Here is a 26479-nt window from a genome sequence, read left to right as displayed (position 1 = left end):
CAAAAGGTACCCCCACCCGGCACCCTCCTCTCTGGAACATCTGCCTGGATTTACCCCATGGAATGTGGATTCTTTAAATCACCTCATGATCCCTTTACATAAATGAGCTCCTTTGGAAGAAAACTGTTTTCTTTTTCCCTTGTTTTTCTGTATTCTGAAGTCTTTTATGTCTGGGTTTGGCCTTCTCTGTTAGACTGAGAACACCCTGGGGGCCATGGTCTGTTTGCCCAGGTTACTAGAGCTCTTGGCAGGGGATGTTGTAGGGTGGATTTGAGGAAGGTGGCAGGCACTCAGCCCCTGGCTTTCTCCAGGATGACTTGAGAACTCCTAGAGCTCCTTAGACACCAGAGTTGGATGGTCTGCCTAATGTTTACTGAGAAGCCAGTCCCCTTCCTGACAGTTGAGGGAACTGAGGACCCAGGGCACCTGTAGACCCTCTGTGATTTCATTCTGATGACCTGGAACCCACACATTGACTCTCTGGACTTAAGCCCTGAGGCTACAGAGGGTTTGTATCTGGAGCACAGGGCAGGGTGCATAGCCCAAACCTGCCAGAACTAACAAAGGCCCTCAAAGAGCGTGTGAGGAGGGGAATATAAGCCTAGTTCCTGTGGCCCCCAGGAGCTAGGTCTTCCACTCTCTGGCCAGACCCATAGCGGTCAGACCTTCTACAGCTGTTCTTCTATGAAGGGCTTTATACACTCCTACTCTTCAACTTCAAATTCAAATTCTCTAATACCTACCATGTATGGAGAGCCCATTATGTGCCAGACACCGGGCTAAGCCCTTGCGCATTTCAGCACATCTCATACTAACAGCTGCAAAGTGGGTATTATCCCATTTTATAGAAGAGGAAATTGAGGTTCTGAGAATTCAGTCAACTTGCCTAAAGTCGCACATCTAGTCTATGGCACAGAGGGGATTTCAAGTAAGGTGTGCCTGACCCTAGGACCTGTGCTTTCTGTACCGTACCCCACAGGTCCCAACCATTTCACTTCATGATGAACTTGACAATCGACTCTACCTGAGTTCTGCTTTGTTATAACTCTCTGGCCTCCACAAACACTCAGTATCCCCTGCTTCCCCACTCTGCCCCTGTCAGCCTTCTATTCTTAGTGTGGATGGTGACCTCTGACTGTAGGGTCAGCAGGTAGCTTTTGGAGTGCCTGTAACTCAAACAATTTAATCTGACATCTCAATCCTGCCACCCTCCCCTCTGTTGCAAACACACCCTCAACTCCCTTTTCCTGCCTGCCCCTGTCCTCCTCCAGCTCCTGTGAGTTCTAGAGGGTTTCCAAACCTAGGATAGAGCCAGCAATTCATTAGTCTTTGTCCTGTTTCCAAGAATCCCAAATATACAAGAATTCCTCATTGAAAAGCCAAGCATTCTTGGGGGAAAGTGTGTGTCACCAAGAAAGCACGATTCCTCACATTGGGAAATGGGATCGTAGTCCAGTCCAGGAAAATAAGTGTAGATTTCAGTGCCAGATGGAAGTGGATTGGCTCTCCCTGACACCTCCCCTCCCCAGCCACCCACCCCTCACAAACCACAACCGGGGAGCTTGCCTTCCCAGTTCATCTGAGGGCACTAACCGGATGACATTTTCCTCTGGAGACAGAAGGAAAGAAGAGGCAGATTGGGGTGTGTGTGTGTGTGCGCGTGTGTGTGTGCACACAGTTCTCCTCACCTACAGGCCACTTTCTGTGCAGTTCCTTTTGGCATGGACCACTTACTGCATGAAGAGCCCTCTAGTGAGTTTTGGGGGTGAGGGTGGATCCCCAAGAGTGAGTCATAGTCAATGAGTCTGACTGTTCTTCCACTAGGAGGAAGCATCTCCCCCCATGTTGGGGCAGCTCAGCTTACCAGAATATCTAAGGTAAATGAATAGGAAATCTGCTCAAAAGCATTTAGAAAGCAACCTCTTATGGCTGCGTTATGCAAATTCATAGGCTAGAAACAGAACAGGCACCAAGAGGAAGCACGTGAGCTGAGTGAGCAGAGTGTGTGTGGAGTGGGTTATAATCAAGAAAAGCTTTAGGAGGATATGAAGTTGCTTTAAAAAAAAAAAATGTTCCCTCCTTTATTATAAAAGAAACATGGATTTATTATACAAAATACACAGAAGACAAAAATAAAATTAGTTTATGAGCCCATCACAGGGCACTGAAAAGAGACTTCGATCTTTCTGTTCCTCTGCCCCCTTTCCCGCAGCTTCCTACCTGGCCACAAACCACACTTAGAGAATCTGACTTCCCAGTTCACTTAACATTTGGCAATTGATGTTTCCAGTCTTTTTTCTCCACATATATTGTAAAAGCATGGTTGAGTATATATTGTATGTGCAGATGTTAGACAGTTTTGTATTGTGGTTTTATCTTCTGCTTAGTATTACCCACTTTGTAAATGAGATGAGTCCAGTGAGGTGTGGAAAAGGGTCATGGCCACTGTTTGGTAGAGAGGAAACTGAGAACTGGGGGAAAGGGGCCCTAAAAGACCAGCTGATACCCTGTGGGATGGAGGATCTTTTAAATCAAGTCTGTGGGCTGCATGCAGCCCAGGATGGCTTTGAATGAGGGCCAACAAAAATTCATAAAATTTCTTAAAACGTTATGAGATTTTTGCAAGGTTTTATTTTTTAATTTAATTTAATTTTTTTAAAATTTTAGCTCATCAGCTGTCGTTAGTGTTAGTGTATTTTACGTGTGGCCCAAGATAATTCTTCTTCCAGTGTGGCCCAGGGAAGCCAAAAGATTGCACGCCCTGTTTTAAATGATAGAAGATGAAGAGCATCTAAACTTCAACCTCCCAGCTCCTATATGCGTTGGGAGCTGTAACAAAGTCAGCCTCACCTTTGATCTTGGATTGGTTTCCCTAGCCACAGATGGAGCTCTGATGCCATTGTTGGGGTTGGCGTTGGGTGGGCACTGTGGTGAGCACTTTACATACAACTGATTGTCACACCTCTGAGACTCAGGTGGTGAGTTCCTCCATTTTACAGATTTGGAAATTAAGGTTTAGAATAGCTAAGGACCTGAAGTAAAATCTGTGTGACACAGCAGAATAGCTGTGATTCAGATGTGTTCGTCTTTCTCCTAACCACTGTCCTAGGCAGCTTCTAGTTCCATGGAAGAGAACGTCTCCTGATTCCTCACTTCTTGCTAAGCCTTTCTGGATTGACTCACCAAAGAACAAGGGGTACCCTCCCAGCAGTTCTAGGGAGGGGAGGTCGAGGAGGGAACTCAAATGCCTGAGCCCTGCTATATGGAGTGTGTATCAAGGAGACTTGAGAAAATAAGTAACTTCAGCATCTATTCTCACCATGTGGCTCTTCCTCCAGGAAGTTTTCCGGGTTGAATTCCACTGGGTACTCATCCGTCTCCTCCTCCATTCTCTTCAGCATTAGCCGGATTCAATTCAGAGCCACTCAGTCATTGATATTGTGACCAGATGTCCCCCGAGGAGCCCTGTCTTTGAGATTCAGAATAAATTAGCTGAATCTCACTGCCGCAAACGTAGGGCAGTGGTTCTCAAGTTGTGGGACCTTAGACCAGCAGTGTCAGCATCACCTGTGAACTCGTTAGAAATGTACATCCCTGGGCTCTGCCCAATGCTCCTGGATCAAGCTCTAGGGGTGCAGCCCAGCGGTTTGTGTCTTATCAAGCTCACCTGGTGATCATGGTGCACACTGAAGCCTGGGAAATGCTGGTCTAGGGATTCCAAAATAAGTGGTGGTGGCTTATATTTTTCACCTCTGGCTCTGAGTTCCTATTTCCATTGAATTCGTTAAGATTATTAACTACCCCTAGGTGACAAGCATGGTGGCCCAGAAATTAACAACATGAACTCTGGAGCCAGAGTGCTGAGATTTAAATTCTGTCTCTAAGGCTCACTCATTGTATGGGTGTCCCTGAGCGAGTGGCATAAATTCCCTCTGTTGCAGACCTCTTATCCCTCATATGAAATAATAATGTTATTTCCCACAGGGCAGCTGTGAGCATTCAATGAGGCTGTGTCTGTTAAGTATTAAATACTTAAACAGTGCCTTGCACATAGCAAGCCCACAGGAAACATTAACTCTCACTGGTTTCATGCAAACCATGAACTCTTCTGCACTGTGTTGACCCAGATGTGAAATTACTCCCATACCCCTGGTTTACACACACACACACACACACACACACACACACACACACACACCATTTACACAAGGCTTCGTGAATGCGGTGAACTTTAAGGAGGTCTGGGGAGACCAAGGGTATTTGTATTACAAAAATTTAGAATTGAATACTGGATAACCTTATTCTGAAAGAGATTGCTTGGCCAAAGGTTATGTCATTTGGTCTTCTTCCTCCTCTCTCCCTTGGTGCTCACCAGCAACTCACTCAAACAGGTCCCCCTCTTTATTATTTTGAGTAATTCAGCTGTCTTTATTCTCCAGCCCCACTCCTCAGTTCACTTTGCAAATCCAAAGACAACTTCTAAAGAACGGACCTTCTACCCTGATTCTCATGCTGGATTCCTCCCTCATAGAAAAAAGAGAGTAGCAATGAAGATTCATTTTTCCTACTGACATGAACTGTGCTACCTCTCAGGATGCTTTAGTGATAGTCAGTTTTGGTTTTTCTCTATAGGTATATGAATCACATGATGTATTTTTTTCCAATAAATACTTGAGAAAGAATTTGATCCAGGAGTCTGGGGCAGAGCCCAAGGCTGAGCATTTCCAACATGTTCACAGGTAATGCTGATACTGCTGGCCTGAGGTGCCACAGTTTGACCGCAATGTATTTTTCTGCAGTGGGGCATATTGCTCTATAAATGTTCCTCTGCTCTTGTTCTAAACCTTCACACCCTCATAACGAGGGATTTGATCACAGTCACAGGTTCTCAAACTTGATACTAGCCCACATAATTCTTGGTTGGGGTGGGCTATCCTTTGTATTATAGGAGGCTTATTAGCACCCTTAGCCTCTACCCAGTAGATCCCAGTAACATTTACTAGTTATGAGAACCACAAAACATCTCCAGACATTGCCAAATGTCTCTGGGGGTAAGGGGTGTGATGGGGAGCCACCTCCAGTTTTGAGAGCTGCTGGTCTAAGCTAAATATTTCCTGTGATAGTTCAAGTCCATTATATTTTATTCTACCCCACACTTTGTAGACTATTTAAGTTCAGGGGCCTGGATTTATTCATTGAGAAGAAAGGTATGGAGGAGTCCCAGCAGCCTCTGGGTCCCCCTTGATTTCCAAGGAGAATCATCAACACTTTGTGACTGCATTTTCTCAAAGGCTTCACACTTAACCCATCTGTAATGGAGCCAAGGACATCATGTCTGTTTCCAGTACCGTCTCTAGTCCTGTTGACCCTCCCCATGTGGCGGGAAACCTCATAGGAACTAGGGAATGGCCTTTGGTTTTTGGCTTATAAATACTCATCATCACATTTCTCTTACTGAGAACTTTTTTAGAATCATGTTTAACATTCTTGTTGCCGTAGTGGAAACTTTTGTTCTTTGGAGGGCTTCCCATCCTAGGCCCAGGTCAGATTCTTCAGCTGAGCTCTGAACATTTTCTGGGGGAAGTTTCAGCAGTGAGATTGTACCTCTGATGCACTTACACAACCGTGGTTGGATTCTGGGTTAAGACTTCCAGGATCCCAAGATAGACAACAGGGAAGCTGTGCAGCTGGAGGAAGGCTGTGTGTCCGGGAGTCTTTCTGGGAGGCCAGGATCAAAATCCTTTTATGGTTCTATTACTTTTCGGGGTTTCTCTCCTAGCCCCCTAATGTCTTAAATCTAAGATAAACAATGAGCGCTTCAGTCAGTACAAGATTAGGCTTAATAGCACACCAACTCCAAATTTCAGTGACTTAAAACAACACAGGTTTATTTCTTACTCATGCTATCTGTCTGTAGTGGGTCAACAGAGGGACTCTGCTTGTTATGGTCCCTTAGGAACTGAGGCTGGCAGAACAGGCCTTGTCTTCAATGTTGACAGCTGCTGTGCTAAAGGAAAAGGGAGTCTGGTCCTCACAATTAAAAGCTCTAGACCACTAATGATGCTTGTTTTTGTCAGGGTTCTATAGTGAAACAGAACCAATAGGACCTCTCTCTACATATATCTGGATTTGTTTTAAGGAATGGGCTCCCATGATTGTGGGACTAGTAAGTCCAAAATCTGCAGGGCATGCCAGCATGCTGGAGACCCAGGAAAGAGCTGATGTTGCAGCTCAAGACTCAAGGCAGTCTGGGGATAGAGTTCCCTTCACTGGGGGACCTCGGTCATTTTCTCTGAAGGCCTCCAACTGATTGAATGAGGCCTACCCACATTATAGGGGGTAATCTGCTTTACTCAGAGTCTACTGATTTAAGGGTTCATGTCATGTAAAAAAAAAAACAAAAAACCAAAAAATCTGGCTGGGCATGGTGGCTCACGCCTGTAATCCTAGTAATTTGGGAGGTCGGAGTGGGTGGATCACCTGAGGTCAGGAGTTTGAGACCAGCCTGGCCAACATGGTGAAACCCCATCTCTACTAAAAATACAAAAATTAGCTGGGCATGATGGCACATGCCTGTAGTCCCAAGCTATTTGGGAGGCTGAGGCAGGAGAATCACTTAAACCTGGGAGGCGGAGGGTGCAGTGAGCCGAGATCATGCCACTGCACTCCAGCCTGGGTGACAAAGCGAAACTCTGTCTCCAAAACAAAACAAAAAAACCCCACAGCAACCTTTATACTGGTGTTTGACCAAATACCTGCTCCCATGGCCAAATTGACATACAAAATTAACCCTTATGACACTCACCTTCTATTTTCAGTGAGTGCACCAAAAGTAGTCACATGGCCCCACCCAACACAAGTACCCAGGACGTACAATCCACTGTGTGCAATTGGGGGTGGGGACCAACAGTATTTGACTAAACATCAATAACTGGCACAACTATAAATTATTTTATCTGAGGATGAAAGAAAGTATTAATCTGTGGTATTTTCATGTTAATGCATTCTACTAACACAATGCAGAACTAGTGTTAGATTTAGCTCTTACCTGCTCAATTCATTCGTAGGGGAGCTCATGGAAGAATGTGGGTTGTAGCGTGGCTTGGCCTCCAGGGTGACTAAATTTGAACACTGTTACTGAACATCTTCCTCTGTTATACTTCTGTATTGTTTTCTTTATAACATGTTTTCTGTGTGTGATGTTGCATTTAAAGCCCATTTGTGTGCTATGTAATTGAAGAATGCCTTGCAATTAATTTGGCCTTTGTGACATCCTTTTAGTATAAACTCTTTAGTTTCCTTTTTCTTGCTTGGATCGGAATCATCGAAAAGGGCTCAGGAGCCAGCTGTCACTCTGTGTCTTCTGCTACTGAGTCACTGTGTTTCTGACAAGTCCCTCCCGAGTTTGGGCCCTCGTTTCCCTGTCTAGAGTGGGGTTGAGCAATGTGATTTCTAAGGTTCCTTCTGGCTCTGACATTCTGTGTGCCTTTGTTCCACACCCTCTCTCAGTGATGCCAGTGCCAGGAGGTACAGCCCCGGGGATGTGTAACAGGGTTTTCCTCCATAAAACTGGCAGAATTGTTCTGGGTTCTTTCTTGAAAATGTGGCCCCTCATCAGTGCTCTGGCCATTTTGCATGCACTAGCTCACAGAGAATGCGGCCTACACCCCAGCTAGTGAGCATCATCATCATCATCTCTGTGCCCACTGGTGCTCGGCTTGGCTGGAGGAAGCTGAGGACAAGAGGATGTTAGGTTGGAGCACGGGGAGGCCTGTGGAAGGCAGGTACGGGGGGTAGAGTCTGGCCCAGCTGAAAATGGGCTTGGGGAGCCTGGCCAGTCCTTCAAGTCCATCTGGGCAAACCTAGTCTTCAAAGGGCAGAGTTACAAGGACCTCAAACGCTACTTACCTCCTCCAGTACTAACATTTGACACATCTAATGCCCATTCATTGTTGTGAAGTTCGAATGAGGTAACTCATGAGGAAGGGCCTGCAGAACTAAACACACTCTCAAACAGAATTACGATCATGTGCTGCCTGACTCCACACAATTTTAGTGCTAGTTGCTGGGGACAGAGAAGTGAAAAAAAGATGCTCAGTTAATTAGCATACAATGTGATGCCACCTCTAACAACAGATTTTGGATGATGTCTTAGTTCAAGCTGCTCTAACAAAATACCATAGATTGGGTGACTCACACAGCAAACACTTTATTTCTCACAGTTCTGGAGGCTGGAAAGTCAAGATCCAGGCACTGGCAGATTTGACGTCTGGTGGTTCAGCCTTCTCACTGTGTCCTCACATGGCAGATGGGGTGAGACCGCTCTCTGGGGTCTCTTTTATAAGGGCATGAATCCTGTTCAGGGGAGCTCCACCCTCATGACCTAATCATCTCCCAAAGGTCCCGCCTACACATAGCATCAGATAGGGAATTCTGCCTCAACCTAGGAATTTTGAGAGGACACATTCAGTCCATAGCAATGGGCAAAGCTTGTGGGAGTGCAGAGGAGGGAGTTTTTAAACTTTCAACACTCTGCTCATGGGGGTGGAAGCCTCCATAGCAGCACTGACAGTTTAACCTGGTCTGGAAAGATGGCAAAGACTGCACAGCTGGAGGGAAGGGGCATCCTAGCCTGAGCGAGTGGTAGCGTGCTGGAGAGGCTTATGGAAACCTCTGGTAATCTGGCCTGGTGGCTGGGTGGGGTGGGTCGCACCATGTGGGGGAAGCTGCAGAGGGAGCTGGTGATCAAATTAGGAAAGGTCTTGGATAATATATGAGGAGCCTGGACTTCACTGAATTTTTCAATTACCAGGTTTTAAAAAACTTTTTATTTCAATTTTGGCTGAAAGAAGAAGCGATTGCTTTAATTTTATTTAAAACCTGCCTGTGGATCTATAATAGGCAAAACTCAAATAGATTTAATCATAGTGTTGCTGCACTGTCCTGTTAATTTTGCTACTCTCCTTCCTCTTAGAGCTTCCGTGTAGAATACATTTATCTTCTTGCTCTAGTCTCGTCTTGGTTGAAATGCTGGAGTGAGAGATAGAAAGTGGAATCTGTATTTTTTTTCTCTTTATACAGAATAATGCTTATTTTAGAATGTGGAAAATACAAAAAACTATAAAGATGAAAAAAGAAATTTACCCTCCTGACAAGGTTGGTAGAAGATGAGTGGTTGAGCTCCAGTAGAATCAGTTTTGTTGAAATCCTAACTTTTTCACGTATTACCTGTAAGACCTTGGCAATTTACTAGCTCCAGGCCTCAGTTTCCTCATCCATAAAATGGGAATGATAATCACAGTACCTACCTCCGGAAGTTCCTATGGGGACTAAATCAGTTTCTTCATGCAAAGCACTTAGGAAAGTGCTGCGTACATAGTAAATAAATAATATTTCTTATGGGTTATTGCAACACCCTCTGGGTGAGTTCAGCCCTGGAGTTGGAGCTACAGGAGGACAGCTTCCCCTGGGGAAGGGTCTTTCTGCCTCCATGTTCCACATCAGGAAAGTGGAGAAGCTTGTGGAGGCTAGTGCCGGTCACGGACTGGTGTGTGTTCAGAGTTTTTCCCTAGAGGATGCTGGCTCATCCTCCCTTGCTCCTTCCTTTCTAGCATTTCCACTCCCCTTGGGCTCTTGGGGCAGGCTGTGCCTTTAAGAAAGACAGCCACACATGCTGCTCCTGACAGTGGCCCTGCCTCCCTTGCTGGATGCCTTGCTGGGCTGTGGCTGGGACCCTCCTGGGCTAGATTTTAGTACTGAAGCCTCCAGAGGAGGAGGCACTGCTTCAAATCAAGCACACCCCACCCCGGGAATCCATGCCCACAGAAGGACTCCCTGTCTGCAGCTCCCTGCTGTGGACCTGGGCTCCCAGTGCCCAGCTCTGGGACATCAGAAGATAATTCTTGAGGACTGAGCTCAGGATCCCTAAAAAGAAAGTTGGAAAATAGCTGGATAAACTTGGTAAGTGAAAGAAAGCCACGTTACATCCTCTTCCTTGGAGTGAGGATTTCTGATTTTGGGTTGAGTTCTGGTGACTCTTGCCAATAGTATCCGATGGGCAAATGTGAGAAGGAGGAGACAGAGGTGGGGGCTGGGATCCCCAGTGGGTAGCGAGTCTTGAACTTGGAGATAGGCCCCCCCTTCTGGTGGTTGTCAACCTTCAGGCAGGGAGGTGGGGGTTGACATCTGAACGTAGCTGGAGCTTGGCCCAAAGCGTGAAGATCCGGGAGGGGCAAATGTCAGATTTCTCCCTCGTTTGGGAAAAACGAAGTGTGGTCAGTGAGTGCTGTTTGTGAAGATGCCAGAGACCAATGACATTTGCAGTCTGAGGGTAAAATGAGTGACCCTGTGAGTCTATCTCAGCAGGAGACTCAGACCAATTCCTCTTCTTCCTATAGGGTCAGGGGACAGACCAGGCCTGGGCCCCAAGAGGTCTGCGTTGTCTCCTTGGATTGAGGCGGTTGCCCATGAGCAGCAGCAGACAGTGTCGTAGTGGGAGGAGGCAGGTCTGCCAAGGGCAGGGAAGAATGGAGAGCCTGTTACTGCTGAAGCCTGGGAACGCTGCCTCGGGGGAGGCCCACGCTCCCCAGAGCTGGAGTGAGCAGGAATGGGAAGAGAAGTCTGCAGCAGGGGGATGGGCTCAGCCAGCACCCCCACCCTCTGCAGAGCAAATGCCCCCTTGCCCCATTTCCTGTGGCATGGACACAGGTGAGCTTCCTGGCCTTGAATGCTCAGGTACAGTTTGGAGGGCTGAGGTCTGCAACACAGAGGTGGCCTCCCATGGAGGAGGCAGGAGATGCTAGAAGCCTCAGCCCCTGGCACTCACTTGAGGCCAGGGTTTCCAGATCAGAGACGCTTTCTGCTAAATTATGCTTCAACAGATGTTTTCTGTGTTCCTACTTGTGCCAGGCTTTGTGCTGGGGATTTACCAAAATATAATGTGGCATGATGGAATAGGGAGGGTGCACAGAGCTGGAAAGATATTTTAGATGTGAGATTAAAGCCATTTTTGAAAAGTAACAATAATAGTTGCTATTTATTCTGTACCTTGAATGCACCAATCACTCTGCTAAAGGCTTTGCATCTCATTTAATTCTTGCAGTAGTTTATTGACTCGTGACTAATTTTGTAGATTTCACAGATGAAGAAACTAAGGCTCATAGATTAAGGACCTTTCCTTAAAGATGCAGGGCTGGTAAATGGCAGAGCCAGGATGAGCCTCTTAATTCATCTAAGCATTCATTCATTTGTGTGTTCAACAAAGTTGAATTGCTGGTCTGCTGTGTGGCAGCCATTGTAGAGGGCAGTCAGGACACAGCTGGGACAGGGAGGGGTCCAGGGCAACCTAACTCCATAGCCTGGGTACTCACCCCTAGCCAGAGCCCTTCACACTGGGCCCCAGAGACCCCTGGGAACATTACGTGAATGTTTTCTCTAAGGTCTGAGACTCTGCTTGAGAATGTGCTTTTCCTTGAGAAATGTTTCTTTGTTTTCATTTTAATAAAAATACTCTAAAAATTGGAGGCATTTATTCTGAATCATCTGAATGACCACCATGTAACCTCTGTTGGCATGTGATTTTAATCCCCAGGTTTGTGTTTCTGTGCAAGTGGGCACCGAGTGGTTTCCTAAAATGATAGTTTTTAACTTTTAATGCTTTGTTTCTCAAACTGGGCTCTACATTGTGTGCTTCAAAGGCCCAAAGATTAAGGAAGGCTACATCGACCGATTCCATTGCAGGAAGGGAGAGGTGCAGTATGGGTGTCCCAAGAGGAAATGGTTCAACATCCCCCTCTCCTGGGGGATGAAGAAAACTGAGGGGTTTAGGTTGGGGCAAAGCAGCTTGGGGGTTCTGAATCTTCTAACCTCCTGGTCTCCAAGCTCAGGATGGACCTAGGCCAGAGACTCAGAGAGGAACAGGCAAGTCAGGAAAAAGGAAGGCCCTGGAGTTCGGATTGGGGTGCTCTGCTCTGACATAGCATCTCTGACCTCCAGCAAACTTGCTCCTTTCTGGGCCTTTGCAGATGGGACGACTTGTGCCGGGAAGGGGAAGTGCGGGGCCTCCCTGGAACACTTTGCCGCTTCCTCCCAAAGAGGGATGTTTTCTGGTCATTCAGAACTTCTGACCTCTCTTGAGGCCTGGCTGTTAGGTGAGAAGGCCATGGCGTGATCCCTGGTGTAGGGAACTGTGCATGCGACTTGGGCCCCACCACCCTGGGGGCATGCAGGGCTGTATCATGCTAGCCTGGTGCCTTGGCCCTTAGATGGGGCTGGGCAATCAGCCTCCTTTCTGGATCAGATGTCCTGCCAGTCCAGGAGGCTGGAGGCGGCAGACTCAGGACCCCTGCTTCTCCATCCTCTTCCATCTCCTTTGCCTCCTCTCCCTACTGGGGTTTTGGGTCTTGCTGTCATCCCTGCTTTTGAATGATGCTCCATTGTATCTCCACTCTTTGGTTACTGTCCCTCAGCTGGGCTCTGGGTGGTCATTCTGGTCATCTTTTCTCCAGACTCCACTCTACCCTTTTCTGTCTTCTACATTAGGAGTTAGCGAACATCTGCAAAGGTCTTGATAGTAAATATTTCAGCTCTGGGGGCCTTCTGTGCTACACATGAGCAATTTGTTCCTAATTTTATCTCCTCAAGAGCAGGAGTCAATAGAACTTGGCTATCTCTGCAGCCTTCCCTGCCCCCAGCTCCATGCCTGCTGGGCAGTAGGCACTCAGGAAGTATTGCTGGCATAAATCCCAATGACCTCTCCCCATCCCCCTAGAGCCCATGCCCCAGCACGGGGCTTCTTGGGGTCTAGCTGTGCCATTTTGGGAAATCAGGATCTGGTCACCTGTTGGTTGCCGTGGCATCCTGTAGCTAAATCCATCTCTGGCCCTGTAACCTGAACCGGCCCCAGGCCCTGTGCTCCAGGATCGAGTGTCTCTGTTTGTTTTGACATCCCCTGTGGGGCATTAGAGATCCAGATTTCAAAGCAAGAATTTTTTCTAGCAGCCGTTGAAGGCCAGGCCCCTGCCAGCTCCCGGGCTCCCATGTTAGCATTTTCAGTTAATTAAGAAAACAAACCCCACATCCCTGACAGGGGTGGTTCTCCCGATTCAGGACAGAGGACTTTGCATCAGCATAGCATGCAGGAGAGGCTGGCCAGCTCCTACAGGCAAGACGAGCTGAGGGAGGCAGATGTTTGAGCTGGAGAGGACCCACTGGTGCCTTCCCAGCAAGAGCAGGTGCCACAGAAGTCGCATGGTTGGGAAGCCAGCTCTGGGCAGGGTCCAGAGCATGGAATTTCTGTTCCTCTTTCCCCTTCCAGGGTGCATTCATCATGGGTGAGGGCGTGGGGAAAGGCCAGCAGGGTGAGAATAGCACGGGGAGACACAAAAAGACTTTCTTGGGACTTGCCAGGCTTCCTCTCCAGAGTCAGGTTATCCCAACAGTCTAGCTCCTGGAGGAGAATGATGAGAGGTGACCTGGGGTGGCTTCAGAGGGGCCCAGGTAGCTGACCTGCCAGCCGCCAAGGGGGAGCCTGATCAGAGAGGCTGCTTAGCCATGCAGGGCCTCGGTGTGAATTTAAGAAGGGTCTTTGTTAGGCTGGGTGCGGTGGCTCATGCATGTAATCTCAGCACTTTGGGAGGCCAAGGCGGGAAGATCACCTGAGGTCAGGAGTTTGAAACCAGCCTGGCCAACATGGGGAAACTCTGTCTCTACTAAAAATACAAAAATTAGCCAGGCGTGGTGGCAGGCATCTATAGTCTCAGCTACTGAGGAGACTGAGGCAGGAGAATTGCTTGAACCCGGGAGGCGGAGGTTGCAGTGAGCTGAGATTGCCACTGCAATCCAGCCTGGGCAGCAGAGCGAGACTGTGTTTCAAAACAAAACAAAACAAAACAAAAAACAAGGTTGGGGGTTGGGTGGGGGGGACTTTGTTTCTTAAAGGAAACATAGTTAAGCATAATCCTGTAAAGTGGCCCAGCTCTGCCAGTGTGTGTGTGTCGGGCACTGTCCTGAGCCTGGCTGTGCATTCACACACACCATCACCGTCTCACCTGATCACATACTCTCTCTGTGGCACCAGGGATAAGATGTGCCCTTCCCCTGCTCCCACCATGGCTGTGATTGGGCAGGTGGGAATTGGACTCTGGGAGTGGAGGGAGCAAAAGTGGGACTGGTTTTCTGCAGCCCGATATCTGTACTGAGCGTACTCTCTCCCAGGCGGGCAAGCCCTGCAGGCAGGGTGGGCTCATGCATCTCCTTGGATGTGGGATTCTCTAGCAGTTCACAGCCTGCACACTACATGCAGTGGTCCTGGTACCTCTTGGTTAGAATGGAATAGAAGGGAGACCCAGTCCTGCTCTACCATTGCTAAATGGCCCAGCACACATTATTTGGGCTTTGTGAACCTCTAATTTCTAATGGGAAATGGGGATGAGGTTCACATTTTACGTGTCCCCATGGTGCAGGTATGTTGGCAAATATGAGATAAGGCATATTTCATGCCTGGTGCAGTGAACCTGGCCTTCTTCCCCTTCAGACATGTGTCTTGGTCCAGCCTGCTGGCTTGGGATGTGGCTGCCTTAAAAGATAGTGGGGAGAAATGATAAACACACGGCTGGCATCTGCTCAGCTCAGGAGAAGAGCCCTGGGGAAGAAGCGATTGTACGGCCTGCTCCTGGTTTCTCGTATAACTAGTTCAAATAACTGCCAGTTAGTAGCAGAATTTTTTTTATTATCATTTTACTTTTGAGGGTCTTCTCCTTACCTGCTGGGACTCTGGGGGCTCCCTACCGTGAGTACTTTGTCATTCACAGCACAAGCCCACAGCGAGGGACTGGGGCTATTCTAGGAAAGCAAGTCTCTTAAAAGGTGAGCATCCCTGTGGTGTTCTAAAGCTGGGGAGAAGCCACTTGGGGTTTTGGGGGACTCTCGACTCCTTCTCTTTCTCTCTTTTTCATTTCCAGTGGAATCCTCAGGTAATAGGTTGTGTAGCTGATACGACCAATAACTCCCCTTTCCTGGAGAACATATCCAGTTTGCCTCCTGAGCCTCCTGAAATTCTCGAATCCCTGGACACCAGGCTGGTTTGTTTGCTTTCCTCCTTTTGCCGATGATTTTTTTCACTTCATGTTAGGACTGTTTGCACACAAAAATTAAGAAAAATGTACATAAAAAATCAGATGTGAAATGTGAAAAAGCATACTAATGGTAGGCAAATAATAATAATTAGTATGCATAGTCACAGGTTTCTGTAACTTCAGCTTGGCAAATCCAAATCTCTTGGAATGACTGTCAGGAGCACCTTCCCTTTTTAAAGAGAAGTTTCTAAGTACTCTCCAGGCTTCAAAGAGAAAATCTGAGGTAAGGAAATCAGGAGAAGTTGGGAGTTCATTTCTGGAGTATTTGGGAATATTTAAAGAGAAAGACTGTGTCGCTTGGATCCTAGCAGGGCTCACAATACTTAGGGGAAATATTCATGAATGCATCTTGGCTAAGATTTTTGGAATTTTTAATTTTTTTTATATTGCACTTTTGTAGTTGTTGTTCCCAGTTCAGTAGAAACTCAGGAGAAACCAGGAAGCAAAGCAGGATTTGTCTGTGACTATTCTATGGTGGGAGAGAGAGTTCTGTGCTGTGAATTTGAGAATTGGGTTCTAGACATGGCTGTGGCATGAGTTTGCTGTGGGTCCTGAGGCAAGTAGCCTGCTTCTTGGACCTCAGCTTTCTTGCCTGCGAAAGGGTCTTGAAATGGTAGCCACCTTCGTTCTCAATATCTTGTGCATCCCAGCAGCTGTGTGAGAGGCCTCCTGCAGATCGTGGAGGAGAAAGGAGGAGTTGAGTCCATTCACACACAGGTGGAGAGTGTGACATCCCAAGAGGGGAAGGCACAGCTATCCAGGAGTTGAAAGGGGTACTCTTTTTCAGAGTCTGATTATTGGGTCTGGGTTTGTGGAATGGTGCTTGTTCTCCCCAGGGAATGGTGGCCCTCACTCACGGCTTGGCTCTATGCGTGTGGGCTCGTGGAGGTCCCCCTGGGCCTGGTAGGATGCGGAGACCTGGGCTTCAGAAACTGGCTGGAGGATTCTTCTCCCCGACTCTCTTCCTTGGGGTCCTCATGCCTGGATTACTCTTCAGGGTCTCTGTCTTTGTGTGAAGTGTGATACTCCTTGACCCCCTTGGTCTGAGAATGGATTCTCTTAATGGACCAAAGGGGAATTTGGAAAATCCCAAAGCCAGTTTCAGAATTCAAGGGGCATAGACCCTTCATGTCTGAGCCCTGGACTACTACTCAGGTCTTCTCCTTACCAGCTGCCCAAGCTCTGCCTGCCCTGCCGCTGACATTTCTAACTCTTGCCCTCGCCACTACCTGAAGGCTCATACCTGGGGAACGCCTAGCTGTCCTTCAAGACTCAGTCCAAAAATCACCACACCTGTAAAGTCTCTCTAACCCCTCCTCCTCCCCATCAATTTCAGGTAGGTAGGGTTCCCTCTCACCTCTGCTCCCACAGGCCTGTCCCTGATGAAGCACTGAGCACAGTGTTTGAAAACCACTGTTCTGTCTGACTGCCACTAGACTATTAGCTTCCAGAATGCAAAGCTCTGACTGGTTCAGTTTTGCATTTCTAGTATGTTTTAGTCCATTTGTGCCAATATTCCACACACTGGGTAATTGATAAACCAAAACAATATTTCTCATGGTTCTGGACTTTGGGAAGTGCAAGATCAAGATGCCAGCAGGGTTGGTGTCTGGTGAGGGCTGCCCTCTGCTCCTAAGGTGGTGTTTTGTTGCTTCTTAATGAAAAACTGTAAAGAGCATAGGTACTCCTTGCATTTTTGCTATTCATTCATGGAGCCAATATTTCATAAGGACCTACTATGCTTTTGCCCCTGACAGTGGAACTATGCTATGGCTTGCATGTCTGTGTTCCTTCCCTTCCTCTGGAGGGAAAGAATGCTGTGTCCTTACATGACAGAAGGAACGGCAGGGCTGAAAGGGCTTAAGCTAATTGCCTCCAGCACCCCCTGCTTTTTTTTTTTTTTTCCCGAGACTGATTCTTGCTCTGTCGCCAGGCTGGAGTACAGTGGCGTGATCTTGGCTCACTGCAGCCTCTACCTCCCGGATTCAAGCGATTCTCCTGCCTCAGCCTCCTGAGTGGCTGGGACTATAGGTGCATGCCACCACACCCGGCTAATTTTTGTATTTTTAGTAGAGGTGGGGTTTCACCATGTTGGCCTGGATGGTCTCGATCTCCTGACCTCATGATCTGCCCGCCTCTGCCTCCCGCCCTTTTATAAGACACGAATCCATTCATGAAGGTGGAGCCATCATGACATAATCACTTCCCCAAAAGCCCCACCCTTCACATTATTACAACAAAGATTATGTTTCAACATATGCATTTTGGAGGGAACACAGACATGTGAACCATAACATAGTTCCACTGGCAGGGGCTAACGCATAGTAGGTCTTTATTAAATATTGGCTGCATGAATGAATAGCAGAAATGCAAGGAGAATTTATGCTTTCTACAGTTTTTCTTTAAGAAGGAAGCAAGAATGGTTACTGTTTGGATAATTTACCCAGGGACCAGCTTCACGGGATGGTGTTTAAACAGATAAATCCAATTGGCATCTCTTCCTTGTATACGTTCGTTGACGACAGGGGCCTGGGGAGCAGGCTGCGTGTTCCACACAGGGGGTGCGGATGGGCCTGCACATGCGCCTGGGACTGGTTGTGGGTTGCAAGCACAGGATGATCCTGCTTTTCTGTAAATACCGAGCCACAAACATTGGCAGCGACTTTCTGGCCGTTGTCCTCAGTGGTGTGTGATTCTTGCGGCTTTTCCCAGGGTGTACCACAGGAGTGTGACAGTGGTGACCATCGATGGGGAGGCTGGCAGCACTCAGGGGGATGGGCAGAACCCCATGGTTGGTTCCCTCTAAAGATACCCATGTTGGAGGCTGAGTGACACCTTGTTTGGCACCAGTTGGAGAGTTTATAGCCTGTGAAGGTTCTTACACTTACCAAGAGGAAATTGGGCAATAGAAATTTATGTGAATGTCCATGGGATAAGAAAAAAGCAACATGTCCCCAGGTCAGTAGTGATCTTACCTTCAGGGGTTTGTTTATGCGTTGGCACACTCAGACATTTGTACTCAGTGCCTGCCATATATGCCTGTCCTCATTCTAGGGATGCAGACTGAACCTGGTCCCTGCCCTCAGAGGGCTTAGTTTCTGGTAACAGGGTTTGAAGATTGGGAGGATGGGAGCTGAAGCTGGCACCCTCCCCAGAGCTGTTCTGAGCTAGCCCCTCAGAAATGGGAAGTATCATTTCTCCATTCATTAGCTCCTCTATTCACCCGCAAGTTGTTGCTGGCCAGAAGCACCTTGGTACCACCCTTCTAGATTTCTCATGCTCCCTCCTTCCCCAGGCTGAGTTAGTGACCCTTCAGCCATACTCTCGTCATTCCCTGTGCAGCTCCACCGAGATACTTCTGCCCACTACCCCGGCCTGCTCACATGTGTACCGCCTTTCCGACTGGGAGCTTTTTGATGATCAGGTCTTAGTTTTATTCACTGCCGCATCCTACAGTGCACAGTGTCTGGCCCAGAGTGGGGTTCATAGATGGTTGTGGAGTGGATGACCATGGGACAATGCTGGGCTCCATTATCATCTCCAGCATTCACACTGAAGCCTGTGCCTGTCTATTTTCGTCTCTTTCTGGGTCAGTCATGGAGAGGCACGGCTCTCAGGGAAGTTGCTGAGAAGCTGGGGCATTGTGAGAAGTTGGAGAAATCTGGGAAGCCACAGGCTGGAGTCCCTGGGCTCTGGTGAGTCCTCTGTGACCGCCATTCCACACACTTCCTGCCAGGGAGGGAGGCAGGTGGGCTTCAGGGTTGACAGAGTGAGGCTCTGAGTCCAGACTGTGCTTGTGCTGAGGCCCACGTCTTCTTCGTCATGAGTGGGGACAAGCGATGCTGACAGACAGACCTACCCCTGCAGCCCTCCAGCTCAGGCAGCGCAGCTGGGCCAGCAGGAGAGTGGGCCGCCTGGGAATAGCTGGGAAGCAAGTCCAGGCCTTGGGCCCACCTCCCCCCAAGGCCAGGATGTGGCGTGGGACCCAGGCCTGCGGAGGTTCCCACCGCTCAGCTCCTGCACTCCCAAATGCTCCAGGCCCAGGCAGCATTGCTTAGCAGGAGGGGGTGGCGAGGGGCTCCAGCTGCCTGGGTCAAGACTACATCAGGACCAGGGCCGCCCTACAGGCACACACCTCTGACATTTAGCCTCCACCTGGATAGCTGCCAGTGGTCCTGCAGCCAAGCCCAGCTTTGCTTGGGGGAGGAGAGTCAGGGATTAACCATTTCAGGCCCTTCCTCCATCAGGCAGAGACTGGTCTTCTTAGGTCAACCATGTACCAAGGACTGGAGTGGGTCTATTTACAAATGTTGCCTCTTTTAATCTTCACATCAATGTGAGGGTGTGGGCATCATCTCCATTTCTCAGATGAGTAAACTAAGGCATGTGGGGAGTTATGTAACTTGCCTAAGTCTACACAGTAAGTTTCATATATTCCTTCTTTATTACAAGGGCCTATTATGCACCAAGTAGTAATTCTAGTCACTGAGGATACAGCAATGAATGAAGGACAAAAATGCCCCATGGAATATACATTCTTGTGGGAGGGATAATAAATACATGGGATGTATAGTCTCTCAGATGGTGATAAGTCTATATGGAAAATGAAGGAAAGGGAGATGGGAGGTGCTGGGAGTGGGGCTGCTATTTCAGATGCCCTTGAAAGACCTCATTGAGAGGGTGGGAGTTATTCACACTTAGTGCTGAATAGGTGCCTGGTGCTACCCTAATTGTTGTACCTGACTCACTAAATTAATCCCCACAATTAATCCCCACAATCTTTGAGGCAGATTACTATTATAATTCTCATTTTCACATGGGGAAACTGAGGCACAGGGAGGTTAAGTAACTTGCCAAAGATGACACAGCAGATGAGAAGCAGCTCTGGAATTTGCACCCAGGAAGTCTAACTCCTGAGTTCTGGTTCTTAACTTGTGTGTGGTACTGCCAGGGCCACAAAGACAGTAAATGGGTGGGAATGTCAAGAGGCTTGTAAGACCCCACCTGAACAGTCCAGGTCCGTGGCCTGGGGGGGCAGACATGCTGAGGGACAGGTGCACTAGGGGGCAGGTGCACTGTGGGGACAGGAGCACTGGGGGGTAGGTGCACTGGGGGGGCAGGTGCACTGGGGGGCAGGTGCAGTGCAGAGTAGGTGCACTGGGAAGGCAGGCATACTGGGGGGACAGGTACACTGTGGGGACAGGTGTACTGCGGGAGTAGATGCACTGGGGGAACAGGTGTACTGGGGTACACTAGGGGGGCAGGTGCACTGGTGCTCACTCTTCTGCAGCTCCCTTGGTGAGGAAAGGGTAGAGGGGCCAACAGGTCAGTTGCAATTAAACCTGGATGAAAGTGGGGCTTGACTAGTTTGTGTCGAATAAGGAGAGGATGAACTCCCCAGTGAGGGGGTCCCAGAGGCTGCCCGTCTCCCCTCTCCTCCTATGCCAGCCAGCCTCCCTGAGCCCTCCGAGGACTCAGATCTGAAACAAAAGTGGGATTATTTTTTGCTCTTGTCCTCTTCTTCCCTTCCTTTTGTCTATCTGGGAATAACCCACTTGGTGGTGATGATGATGATGACATAATAGCAGCTCATATTTATTGAAAACTTACTAAACTGGGTGGTGAAAATGAATAATGACTCCCAGCTGTGCAGGAAAAAGTAATTGATTCTTATAATGGATAATTTGCAATGAAAAACTTAGTGTGAAAAATAAAGGTACTTTAGTCTCTGATTTAAATGAGTTGCTTTGGAGCAAGGTCCCATCAAGTTGAAATTCAAACTTCCTGTGAGGGCAGCTCCCAGTGCCCCTCCCCTGTATGGTCTGGCTTCCTGGGGAAGCTCTAGTATTTTCCTGGTGACCAGGGAAGGGCCTGGGGGCTGCAGGGTTTCTGCAGATCTCCACGGAGCTGTACCTTGCTCTCTGCTGCTTGGGCCTCTGTGCTGAACTCCACTGAAGGGGCCAGGTCTCATCCTGTCCCCAGGGCCTCTGAGGGTAGACTTGGCACCCACTGCTGAAGCTTAGGGCTTCCTCAGGCCCCTGGCTCTGCAGAACATCCACCCACTCCTGGAGGACCCAAGTGTCCAGTGGCTGCTCTGGGATGTGAGGATTCTAAATGGGTGGGCCCGAGGGCAGCCCCCAGGTAATTTTCTCAGCTGTCACCAGCCATATTTGCTCAGAACTGGGCTTAGGCAGGGTTTCTTCAAGGAGCGTGACCTTTCCCCAACCCTGCACCCCATTCTGAAATTCTCCAAGTCATTGGGTTATTTCTAATGACACCGCAAACCACCCCACTCCTCTCTTCTCTGGAGGTGGGGAAGGAAGTGGAATCCTGGGCATTTACTTTCTTTTCTTCCTAGTACTAGAAAGATTTTCTTTTTCTTCTTCTTTTTCTTTCTTCTCCTTCTCCTCCTCCTCTTCCTCCTTCTCCTCCTCCTCTTCCTCCTTCTCCTCCCTCTCCTCCTCCTTCTTCTCCTTCTCCTCCTCCTTCTCCTCCACCTCCTCCTCCTTCTCCTCCCTCTCCTCCTCCTTGTCCTCCTCCCTCTCCTCCTCCTTGTCCTCCTCCCTCTCCTCTTCCTCCCTCTCCTCCTCCTCCTCCCTCTCCTCCACCTCATCCTCCTTCTCCTCCCTCTCCTCCACCTTCTCCTCCCTCTCCTCCACCTTCTCCTCCCTCTCCTCCACCTTCTCCTCCCTCTCCTCCTCCTTCTCCTCTTCCTTCTCCTCCTCCTTCTCCTTCTCCTCCTTCTCCTTCCCTTCCCTCCTCCTTGATGGAGTCTTGCTCTGTCGCCCAGGCTGGAATGCAGTGCTGCAATCTCAGCTCACTACAACCTCTGCCTCCCAGGTTCAAGTGATTCTTCTGCCTCAGCTTCCCAAGTTGCTGAGATTACAAGCCACATCTGGCTAATTTTTTTTTGTATTTTTATTAGAGACAGAGTTTCACCATGTTGGCTGGGTTGGTCTTGAACTCCTGACCTCAAGTGATCTGCCTACCTCGGCCTCCCAAAGTGCTGGGATTACAGGCTTGAGCCACTGTGCACGGACTATAAAGGTTTTCTATTGCCCTGTCCTGTCTAGAGGAGACATCATTGCCTCGTATCAACTGTTCCTCCCTCTATGCGCCATTTTGTTCTGGAAGCTATCAGTCTTCTTTTCCCAGGGAAAACAAGGTCCTGGCTTAGCTCTGATATTAGAATTGTACAAGAAAAAACGAAAAGGAAAAATGAAACACTGGCATTTTCCAGAGGCAAATATGTTGGGAAATTTTTAAACTATTTTCCTTGTGAAATCCTCTGTATCTGACAAGCAGTGCTATGCCTGAATTCTCACCCAGTCCTCACTACTACCTTGGGGTTAGGTCCTGTCATAGTCTCTACAGATGAAGGAGGTAAGACTTAGAGAAGTCAAGCAGCTTTCCCACAGTCTTGCAGCTTGTTAGTGGCAGAGCCAAGTTTAGAATCTAAAAATTCTGGATTCTTGACCCCGTCGTATGCCTAAGGCTTTTGCTGCTTCTCAGAAACGAGTCTTGGGGTAATGGTTCTTTAGCACTCAGTGACGTGTGATGTAGCGCCTTGAATAATGTACAACATCCCCCAGAGAAATGGGTATGGGTTTCAGTTGGCTCCACCAGGGGTAAATATAAGGGCATACCTCTTATATTGTCATAGGATATCTCATTTCAGATTTAGAGAGGGGCTTGCTGGTTTTCAAATTCCCCCATTTGTATGCATGTGACTACCTACATCCTTCTTTTTTCACTCATTTTGACTGTGATTTTTCACAAACTGTTTGGGTGACTGCACTGGAGAAAAAGTGTGATGTGGACATCCTTCAACTCCACTCTGCTTCCCTAGTGAAAGAGGCCTTTGATTTGCAGCTGTAGCTCCTGTTTGCCGAGCCTGGTACAGCCCTGACTCTCAGTTCTCAAGTTGGCCAAAGCCCTGCCCTTTTCTGTCTGCTAGGAGCTGTTGAGGATCATGTGCGACATTTGAAAACTCAGCTCTGGTTTCACTTGCACTGGAGTTGAAAGGCCAAGGGGGTATCTGGGCACCACCTACAAATAGTCAGGGGGAAATAAACTACCACTTTATGTTTTAAGCTTTTATTACATAATCAGCATCATGCTGTTGGTGTTACAATATTGACTGTATATAAGAGGAAGGAGAAAATTCAGCCATAATCACACCACATGCATTTGGATTCACATTTCCAAAAGCTCCAATGCCCTGGGAATTCTGAGATGGAGGGCAGGGAAAGGAAGGGAGAAAAATCAATGAGAAGTGATTAAGGTGACCTGAAGTGGCAGGAGCCAAGCCAACGCACAGGCTCAGTTTCAGACTCACTTTCCCTTAAGACAGAGCTCTGGCATTGTCTTCTCCAGGAAGCCTTCCCTGGTGTCCTCCTTGTCAACAGCCAGCCTATCAGGTGCCTCTCTCCACCTACACCACAATGCCTTACTTGGGTCACTGTGTGCTTCCCGCATTGTGTCATGACTATCTGTTTATGTGCATGACTCTCCCACTGGACTGTGAGCTCCAGGTGCTCAGGAATGTATTTTGTTCATCTCTTTATCTCTGGTGCCTGGCACATCTGAACAAGCCCAGAAATGCTGGTTGACATGGTCATAAGGTAAGATGCTGGACATAGAGGTCCAGGCAGTGACTAAAGATGGCATGCATTTAGACTCAGACAAATTTCTAAAGTCTGCAGGGTGGAGAACAGCATGGGGTCATGAAGTGTGTTATCAATGTCTGATACAGTATGTTTTATTTTATGTATTTTCTGTGTGTAAAAGAGAGAGCAGGAAGCTTTGACAGTGTCCCACTAGTGGCTGGGAGATCTCTTCTCATGTTAGAAGAGACTTGATGAACATGAGCTGGAGTTCTATTTTTTCCTTATGACAATATGAGCTCCAAACTCTGGGCTCCAAATCTAGTGCTCTCTTCTTTAGCCTGCAGGAGGGCAGGGACTATGTCTTTTCTCATATTGGTGCCAGGTCACAGAGTTGGTGCTCAGAGAACATTTGTGGAATGAGTGGCTGAAGGAATGAACAAACATATGGAGGAAGGAACTCTTGCCATCCAGTGAGATTCATCAGGGAAGGCTTGAGGGGATACGCATTGAGTGTGGCTATGAAAGAGGCAGGGGCATGGGTTGGCGAAGATGCAAAGAGGACTCTGTGGTTGAGTGGTTGGAAGAAGGCTGTTGGTACCCCTCTTGGTGCCCACCCTAATGAGATGGCCAGGCTGATGCTGACTTGGAAGGACCTTGTCTTGAGAAGGGGAGGTTGGGGAACTGAGGGAAGTCATACAAAGACAGGCCCAGAGATGGTTTCCCCCTTATATTCTTCTTCCTTTCCTCCAGAACTTGGAGACATTGCTAAGATTCCTTGAATCCCCAGGGCAGGGTTGGGGGTGGGGTGGTTGGGGGGACAGTTGTAACAAATGAGTCCGGACACAGGCATGTGGAGTGTGGCCCAGAGAAAAGGGGAGGAGGGGAAACATGGATTGCAAGCTTGGAGAGAAGGAAGTTCTATTTTGGGTGACTTTAAATCCCAGCCCCTCTGCCGGCCAGATTCGCAGCAGACCAACCCTCTCTGCACAAGATTCCCTCATTCTCAGTTCTGTGCACTTGCTTTGGCTCCATTTTAACTCATGTCGCTGCATCCTTTAAGACTTAGTTCATTCATACTTTGGTGTTCTATCTCTTGGTATTCTTGCCTGCATCTAAAACCTTCCCCCAGCCTTCCAGTCTTCTTAAAGAAGTCATCCCTAAATAACAGCAGCAAAAATGACATCTACAGTTTATCCACATTTCTACTACGGGCCATGTACCACCCTGGGTGCCTTATGTGTCCTTCTTCAACTCATAAGAAAAACGTGAGGTCATTATTACTGTGATCTCTAGTTGACAAATGAAGACACTGAGCCCAAGAGAGGTCAAGTAAACCAGGCAAGGTCATATTGTTAGTTGGTGACAAAGCTGTACCTAGAACCCAGGTATGCCTAACTCCAAAGCCCCATTGTCATCTATTCTCATAGCTACAGAGCCTTCTCTCTAAATCAGAAACTCTGGGGTGGGGCCCAGCAATCTGCATTTTAACAAGCTCTCCAGGAAATTCTGATGCAGGATGAAGCTCGAGAATGGCTGCTTTGGCTGATCTGGCTCCAAACTGGCTGCAAACCTCCAAGTCCACCCTAAATTGGGGGAAAGCCCATTTGTTAACTGCCGTTACTCAGCCTTACTATTCTATTTACTAGCTCTGGACATAGGGCAAGATACTCAAGTTTCCTGAGCCCTTGTTTCCCTGGTTGTAAAATAGGAACAATTCCAACTCTTCTAGAGGCACTGCCCTGGTGTCTGGTTTCCAAGAGATCTTCTGTGAGTGGCTGTCAGTACTCAGCACCTTAGCATCACCTGGAGAACTTTCACAAAATATTAATGCCCACTCCCTCCCTTCTCGGACTAAGTCAGCATCTCTGGGAGTGGGCCTGGGGCATGAGTAGCTCTGATGTGCATGTGGGTGGAGAACCCTGCTGCCCGCTCTCAGGCTTCTCCCTCCCAATCACTTCCTCAAGGGAAGAGCCAACGTGTCTCCAACTGGTGACTCTCAAAGAAGTATGAGCTGGGCCTGCCAACTGCTTCCCCCATCTCTCTTGGATCTGCCACCTGCAGGGTGGGTGCATCTGGCCGGCTCTTGGCCGTGAGCTCAGGAGCTTGCTCCTATGGGGAGGTCCATGGTCCCCATCCTATGCCAGTGATTGGATGTGTGAATTGGCCTCATTCATGAGTGGAATATTAGGAGTGCATTTGGCCGGTAAAGCCACTTCCTCCCAACAACTCTATCAGAAACATAGCTGCTATTCTCATACTCCTGACCTCAGGTGATCCACCTACTTCAGCCTCCCAAAGTGCTGACAATTATGATGAAACCCCGTCTCTACTAAAAATACAAAAATTAGCCAGGCATGGTGGCACGCACCTGTAATCCCAGCTACTCTGGAGGCTGAGACAGACAGAATTGCTTGAATGCGGGAGGCAGAGGTTGCAGTGAGCCGAGATCGTGCCATTGCACTCCAGCCTGGGCAACAAGAGTGAAACTCCATCTCACACACACACACAAAAAAGATGCCATTTTGACCTCTATCAGGGGCTTCATGCGTCTGTTTCTCAATTGGTCCTGAACTTGAGCATGAAGGGGAAACTTGTATGTATGGCCCCTACAAAACCCCAATGCCATATATTTTATGGAGTTATTGCTGAATTTAATGAGATGGCATATTCAAGCCACCTAGTTAGTTGGTTGTCAGTAAATGTTTGCTGCACCAGAATCAAAACAGGCCCCCTCTG

The 26479-nt window shown here is 48.2% G+C and overlaps 1 protein-coding gene across 4 annotated transcripts in view; it reads left to right on the top strand.

The window, feature by feature from the left end:
* LOC105489669 (dishevelled associated activator of morphogenesis 2) overlaps positions 1-26479 on the top strand; it is a 114490-nt gene that overhangs the window by 19834 nt on the left and 68177 nt on the right. The window contains exon 1 of one of the 4 annotated variants that reach the window (XM_011754664.3): positions 9371-9960. The exons of 2 other annotated variants lie outside the window; for them this stretch is intronic. The gene's annotated coding sequence lies outside the window, so the exon portion shown is untranslated. Of the gene's footprint in view, positions 1-9370; positions 9961-14960; positions 15081-26479 lie in introns of those variants that run through there. One more of the 4 variants, XM_011754662.3, reaches the window with a different exon arrangement.

Source organism: Macaca nemestrina, chromosome 5 (assembly GCF_043159975.1).
Source record: "Macaca nemestrina isolate mMacNem1 chromosome 5, mMacNem.hap1, whole genome shotgun sequence".
Classification (NCBI taxonomy): domain Eukaryota; kingdom Metazoa; phylum Chordata; class Mammalia; order Primates; family Cercopithecidae; genus Macaca; species Macaca nemestrina.
The sequence above is the reverse complement of the archived record's forward strand: the minus strand, read 5'-3'. Positions and strand labels throughout refer to the sequence as shown.